This window comes from Hibiscus syriacus, unplaced genomic scaffold (genome assembly GCF_006381635.1).
Source record: "Hibiscus syriacus cultivar Baekdansim isolate YM2019G1 unplaced genomic scaffold, ASM638163v2 tig00112289_pilon, whole genome shotgun sequence".
Taxonomy (NCBI): Eukaryota; Viridiplantae; Streptophyta; class Magnoliopsida; order Malvales; family Malvaceae; genus Hibiscus; species Hibiscus syriacus.
The window spans coordinates 1,328,544-1,336,608 of NW_024063295.1; the positions used below are offsets into that span (position 1 = coordinate 1,328,544).

Sequence of the window (8,065 nt, forward strand, 5' to 3'; positions counted from 1 at the left end):
GGTTTCTCTTTTAATTCAATTTAGTCTTCCTTTTTCATTTCATTTTTCGGTTATCAGTTAATTTTTCTAAAAATAGACTATCATTTAGGGTCTGTTTGTTTGGCTGTAATTGGTTTTCCGGAAAATGAATTACTGGAGTTTGAATTACTGGAATTTGAATTACTGGAAAATGAATTACTGGAATTTGAATTCTGGAAAATGAATTACATTTCTGGAAAATGAATTACATTTCTGGAAAACATCTGAAAAACGTTTTATGATGTTTGGAAGATGTTATTTAAACATTTTTTTCACTAGTTGAAGAGTTTTTTAAAAATTATTTATTACAAATATTAAATATAATAATAATATATTTAAACATTATTATTAAAGTAATAATGCTATATTATATTTTAAAAATATTAATTAGTATATTTTAAATATCTTTACTAAAATATTATTGAAATATATAAATAATATTATTCATTATTAAATATATAAAAAATTTATTATATATTATTAAAATAAAATAAAATATCTTATATTATTATAATATAATTGATTATTTTATATAATATTAAAAATATAATATAATTATTAAATATTAATAAATATATTTTAAATATTTTAATAATTAATATTTTGATGAAAGTGATATTAAAATATTTTATTAATATTAAATTCATAAAATAAAATTATTTTGAGTATTTTTGTTTTGAAGTGAAAAGTTCGGAAAATGACTTACGGAAAATGAATCCGTAAGTCATTTTACAGAAAACACAAAGGAAATCCTGTTACTAGGAAAATGAATTACATTCCGGAAAACGAATTACGTGAAACAAACACGGGAAAATGTTTTTCGGAAAACGAATTACGTGAAACAAACACGGGAAAACATTTTTCGGAAAACGAATTACGTGAAACAAACACTGAAATTCGGGGAAAACCAATTCCGTAATTCGAATTACAGGAAACAAACAGACCCTTAGTCTAACGAATCAAAGTGGATGAGATAAAAATCCCAATATCCAGATTAAATAAAATAAACACTAAAAAAGATTTTTCAATCATTTGACTCAAAAGTTTTCTGCTTTAAAAATTCGAGGATGTTATAATCCTTCCCTTAAGAAAATTTATCCATGGATTTTACCCAAGGCAAAAAGATGTGAATATTGATCTTATATTTGATTACATAAATTCATTTCAATAAATATTAATAATTGTTTTTGTAATAAATCGATAAATTTAATGATCATTATATAAGCATTAAAGACTTAAATAACTATTTTATAACTTTTAAAAATTTAATGACCATAACAACCATTTTATCATAATTCAGTTACCTATATTTATAATTTTTTTGGCTAAATTTCTTATATTATTATCCAAAAAAAAACAGTAGAGAACTCACGGCTACAATACAATCAAAGAAAGAACAAAAACAGCCTCCCTAAGAGAAATTAATCCTCCAAGCCATATAAAGATCTTTGTTAACATCACTATAATTAATAACCATCCTAAGCGCCTTCACCGTAACAGCTCCTTTGATATATTTATAATTTACCCAAATATATATTTACAAAAAAAATATATACAAGCTTTTAAGCCAAGGCAGTTTGAAGTTAATGGAAAACTTTCACTTAAGATCGCAGATTCTTTGTACTTTGCTTTGTGATTCTTTTTCCCTGTAAACATAAACACCGATTACCTCTCTTTGTATGACTGGTCGACTGCATATCCATATCCAAATCCAAACCAAACCCCTTTGAAAACGACTTTTTACCCTTCATTCTTCTCTCAACTCTTCCCCTAGTAAATGCTAAATATCTTTTTTTTTCCAATTATTTTATCCATTTCAATGAAATAAGATAAATTTCTTACCTTTCACGAGATGTCTTCTTAACTTTGTTTGAAATGCTTGGGGTTTTGCTCTGTTTTCATTCTGTGTATAAATAGAAGGGATGGGAAGCTCTATGTTTTAAACTATTAGCTTAAAGTTTGGGTCTTTAGCTGCTTTCTTGGACTCCTGTTCTTCAACGAATACTTTTTTTCTTATGGGGTTTTAATGATTCTGCCTTTATGGTTTTGTATTATGTTTTTGAAACCCCCTTTGTTTAATTCTACAAAAATATTTGGTGTTTTTTTCACTTCTGTTTTGAATGTAAAATGAAGGGTTTTTGCTTTGTTTCAAGTGTTTGCTATTTCTCACTATGTGGGAGTGTTTTGAGCAAGGAGTGTACCAACTCTCCAACTCAGCTTTCATCGCATACTTTTCGTTACCAGCTGTTGAGATCGAGAAACGAGACATGGAAACAAGAGATGTTTGATCATTACCACTTGATCCCAACCGATGACTAGGCTTGGTCCGATTTATTACCAAGGAAAATCTTGAGACAAGAAGATGAACTGAGCTGGTCGATGATGTATGGAAAGATGAACCCTGTTGGTTTTATCAGGGAGGTTTTACTGCATGATGTTAGGTTGGATTCGGGTTCTGTTCATTGGGGAGCACTGGAGACCAACTTGAAGTATTTGTTGATGCTCGATGTGGATGATTTGGTTTGGAGTTTTAGGAAAACTGCAGATTTGCCTACGCCTGGGAAGCCATATGGAGGGTGGGAAGGTTCAAGTGTTGAGCTCCGCAGTCATTTTGTCGGTAAATCATTGCTTTAGTTCCATTTCCATGTTAAACATGCCATGGCAAATTGTTACTTAAATTGTGTAACTTAACTACCTTTGCTCGTTTAGAAGGGGTTGCTTTATAGGCTTCAAAAAAAGTAATAATGAAGGAATGGGAAATGGAACGGTGATTATGCCATTCTCTGTTATGTTCTTCAAGTCTACTCTTTTGCTGGTTTCCATGCAGTTTAGAGATGGGGGTATGAATTAGAGCATTCGATTTGTTGAATTATTAGAGGCTAAAAACTATTAGACTTATTAGCTATCAGATAATCGTAATACTTGAGCATCAGTGAAATATACAAAATGAATATTAGGATATCACTGCGTCTTACCTATAAAAGATGCACGCATTCGCCTTGCGCACAGGTTCCAGGGACCTTTTACGTCTCGGTGCGCCTTTCAAAACTAACATGAATTTGGAGGATGCTTAAAATCATTCTTCTGCTAAAACATTTAAGTAAAAACTTCTTGCCATTACCACTAAGTTGGGGACCTTAAATATTAATCAGGCTGTATAACCATTTACAGGTCCTGTTAAGATTAAACATTGACATAAAAATAATAAGTTTGGTCTGTGATGCTAATCATTGGTATGAAGCATTGTTAGTCTTTGTAATACTTTAATTTCCTGTTCTGTCTGAAGTTAGATTCCTTCCATTTTGTAGATGTTGTGGTTAGATTCTATTGAAGTTCCTTGCCATGTTATTTGAAAGATGTTTTGTTTCTCTTGTTACCTTGCTTTTGTTTATGCATAACTGTTGATGGAACTTTTGAATCTTGAAGGGCATTACTTGAGTGCAACAGCTCAGATGTGGGCTAGCACTCACAACGACACGCTCAAAGAGAAGATGACTGCCGTCGTGTCCGCCTTATCTGCCTGTCAGAAGAAAATCGACACGGGATATCTGTCTGCATTTCCATCAAAACTTTTCGATCGATTTGAAGCAGTAAAACCTGTCTGGGCTCCATATTACACCATTCACATGGTAGATTCGAGTTCGGCAATTTGTTGTTGAAGGAGATTTATAATAGCTTCTAACTTGTCAATTTTAGCAGATCTTGGCAGGCCTCTTAGATCAATATACATTCGCGAATAACGCTCAAGCTTTAGATATGACGACATCCATGGTCAGATACTTTTATAATCGCGTTCAGAATGTGATAAGAAAGAACACCGTGGAGAGACATTGGACATCGCTTAACGAAGAAACCGGTGGCATGAATGATGTCCTCTACAGGTTGTTTACCATCACGGTGGGTAAAACATTTTTGTAGAATTTCTTTAGTTTCTATCTGAATTATTTACTTCATCAACATGATTTAAATTGTCGGTCGGCTTGCTCGCTTCGAGCTTTTGCCATATGCAAGATTTTCATTGACTACAGTATTTGAGACATATGAGTTTAGTTGTGCATATCATATCACACTTTGAATGTGCATAGGATGACATAACCAGATTACTCTGAATCATCGTTAAAGCTTCTACGGATTACTCCGAATCTGCTCAGTTGTAACTCTTATGAACTTGGTTCAAATTTATAAGTTTACTATTATGATTTGTGCAAACTTTAATACTAACGGCGTCTAAATTCATTCACAAGGAGAAGGAAAGGTGGAAGTGTTGATTTTTCTAAGCTTTCAGAATTTGTTATCTAGCATTTGGACTTGTAAAGCTGGCAAAACTCTCACCACTCTCTCTGAGTGTAGTTGCAGAATTTGTAGATTAAGCTGTGAATTTTATTCGATCGGGATTTTCATGTTACGTTAAGCAGGGAGATTTAAAGCATTTATTGTTGGCTCACCTTTTCGACAAACCCTGTTTTCTAGGATTGCTTGCAGTTCAGGTAACTTTCCAGATTTCTTTTGCTTAAAAATTCTTGATTTACTAGCTGATAAAAGTTTCATTATATTGTTTGTATGCTGATGATATATCGGGGTTCCATGCGAACACACATTCCTATTGTCGTTGGATCTCAAATGTGGTATGAAGTGACCGGTGATCCACTTTACAAGGTAAATAGCTCGATATCCATTTTCCTTTTCCATGGTTTAGGTTCACAGTTAAATGGCCTCTTCCTTTTCTTTCCTCTACTGATTTAAATTGTAGTGAAGGGTGGTTTTAAACACTTCTTTGAACATATATTTCATAACTTTGTGATGCCAGACAATATGAGCATTCTTTATGGACATTGTTAATTCTTCTCATAGCTACGCAACCGGAGGGACATCAGTCGGCGAGTTCTGGTACTAACTTTGCCCTTCTACATGGTGCGATTTGCCCTCGTGATTTTTTTGTTTAGAACAATGGTTTGAAGCTTATCTACTTTCGTTCTTTGTATTGCTGGTCTATTCTGTTTTCATTCTGCATTTCCCTGCGAATAGGTCAGATCCGAAACGATTGGCAAGCACATTACAGACCGAGAATGAAGAATCGTGCACAACTTATAACATGCTGAAGGTATATCGATTTCTCTTTCAATCAATGGATTTCATGCTGGATCTCAGTTTTAGTAGAAATGAAAACATTTCCGTGGTGGTTTTAGGTCTCTCATCACCTATTTAGATGGACCAAAGAAGTGGCATACGCAGATTACTGCGAAGTGCACTTACAAATGGTGTACTAGGCATCCAGAGGGGTACGGAGCCTGGAGTGATGATCTACATGCTACCACAAGGCCGCGGAGTCTCTAAGGCTGTAAGCTACCACAAGTGGGGAACACCATTTGATTCGTTTTGGTGCTGCTATGGTACAGGTTAGGGATCGTTGCCCATATTTAACTATCCCTTTCATGACGAATGAACTGAGATGAACTTTTCTCCTACCATCATGGCCGTAGATGCATACTCTGCAGTTCTTTCCATATGTAATCGTTTTCCTCCTTGCCGTATATGCAGGAATTGAGTCGTTTTCCAAGTTAGGAGATTCTATATATTTCAAAGACGACGGGAGCATTCCTAGTCTTTACATTATTCAATACATATCTAGTACTCTTGATTGGAAATCCGGAAAGATCGTGATCAACCAGAAAGTTGGTTCTGTTGTTTCTTCGGATCCATACCTTCACGTGACGTTGACTTCCTCTTCGAAAAATGTACTCGAAACAACTCATTCATTTCACTTTCCGAGCAGGTGTTTGTACTTAACTATTTATGTAGAAGCGCTACACCGAAAGATCATTCGGAGTCTGATTTGTGTAGGGACTGGGACAATCATCTACCTTGAACTTGAGGATACCAATCTGGACCTTGTCGAAAGGTGCCAAGGCATCACTAAATGCTCAGAATCTCGACCTTCCGGTTCCCGGTGCGATACACAATTATAATTTTCTGCTTCCTGTGTTATATAAATAATGGGGCTACTAATGTGACTGCATTCCCGGTTCAGGTAGCTTCTTACAGGTGAAATGGAGCAGTGGGGAATTGGGGATAAACTAACCCTTCAGTTTCCGCTTAATCTATGAACCGAACCGATTAAAGGTATCTGCATTATATGATGAGTTCTTAGCTCCCTGAGTATGCAAGATGTCTTTCTCTTATGTTTAATATGATATGCGAAATAACGGTTGGATTTTTCTCTTTACATAAAATTTCTGATGACCGGCCTGAGTATGTATCCGTTCGGGCGATACTTTACGGTCCGTACCTGCTCAGCGTTTATAGCAGCTGTGACTGGGACATCAAAACCTGTTCAACAGGTTCGGTTGCAGACTGGATAACTCCTTTTCCTGCTGCTTACAACAATCATCTTGTTCCTTTTTCCCAAGAGTCTGGTGAATCAACTTTTATCTTAACAAACTCGAATCAATCATTCCGAATGGACACGTTCCTTAAAGCTGGTACCAATGCCGCTGTTCATGCCACGCTCAGGCTCCTGTTCGATGACACTTCAGAAGAAATCTCAACCATTGAAGAAGCCATTGGTAAAACCGTGATGTTTGACCCATTTGACTTTCCAGGAATGGTTGTAGTGCATCAAGGACCAGAAAATAACCTTGCAGTAATGGATCCTCCCAAGGATAATGTGACATCGAGTTTCCGTTTAGTTCCCGGATTGGACAGAAACGATAATAGCGTGTCCTTGGAATCGATAAGCCGGAAGGGATGCTATGTATATAGCGGTGTAAACTATAGTTCTAGTGTTAACGTAAAGCTCAGTTGCAATTCATCATCATCTGAGGCAGGATTCAATCAGGCAGTCAGCTTTGCAATGAACAACGGATTAAGCAAATACCATCCGATCAGCTTCATCGCAAAAGGGGAGATGAGGAATTTTCTTATGGCACCATTGCAGAGCTTTAGAGATGAATCTTACAGCGGTTATTTTAACATTCAACCGTAAAGTATTCGGGTTCGACACGGGTCGTCCTCAACCCTCCTCAACTACAATGTATTTGGGTTCTACATGGAAGGGAACGACCGTACTCCTACCATCAAGTTTCATTCATCTAAGATTACTTGGTAGATATGTGGTGATTGTCTTACACATAAATTAGAACAGAAAATGTGCCTTTGTTTGCATGGAATAAAATTATAATTTTCTTTTCCTTGCAAGAAAATATTAACCAACGGGTACTCAACTAATCATCTTGGTAAATGAATATCTTATGTTTCACATTAAAAAAAATGCAATAGAAATGCTCTCATAATTTGAAACATGAAATGATCTTTAAAATAAACATGCAAAATTAAATAAATGAGCAAGCACATTTGGACTATTAGTCAAATTGTTTATCTTTGTTCATCACGATATTATTATATGGTGACACATCAATATTATCATTAATTTTTTAACATCAATTACCAAAATGAAGTCAAAACATAGTGTTCGGTATAATTTTGAAAAAAAATATATATATAATTAGTGAATGTATCTGTAGAAATAACTTGGTGACAAAATACGAAGTTTATCCTAGTTTTTTTTATCGTAATTATACAAATTGTATTACTTGTAACTATGTTTGAAATATATTTAAAAAAAATGGAACTTTACACTATCAGATATAAATGATAGAAGTGCTCGACACCAATGCCAAGAATCACACATTTCAAAAGAGCATAGGATGAAATCCTCTGAACTAATAATCCTATACCGTTTTTCCCGTACGGATCCAAGCAAACCAATACAAAGCTAGTAATAATATTATAATGTAACTGTTACAGTTAGCAAAATTAATTAATTAGCTGTTAAATATTACAAAACAATTGGAACCCACTTTTTCCCAAATGTAACAAACAAGTCAGGACGAAAAGTCCATGTCTTCCAGCCAGAATCATGCAATACTAGTTGAATTCTCTTTTACTTTTTCACCTTTGGAAGAATGTTTAACATAGCATGGAACGACAGACCTAAAATTGTAGGCATGTAAATTAAAAATAATAGGACAATATAATACAAAAATGAGAT

General features: G+C 34.5%; 1 pseudogene; it reads left to right on the plus strand.

Annotated features, from left to right (window-relative positions):
- Nucleotides 1–2,092: 2,092 nt before the first annotated feature.
- Nucleotides 2,093–7,136, plus strand: LOC120177451 (annotated as a pseudogene).
- Nucleotides 7,137–8,065: the final 929 nt, after the last annotated feature.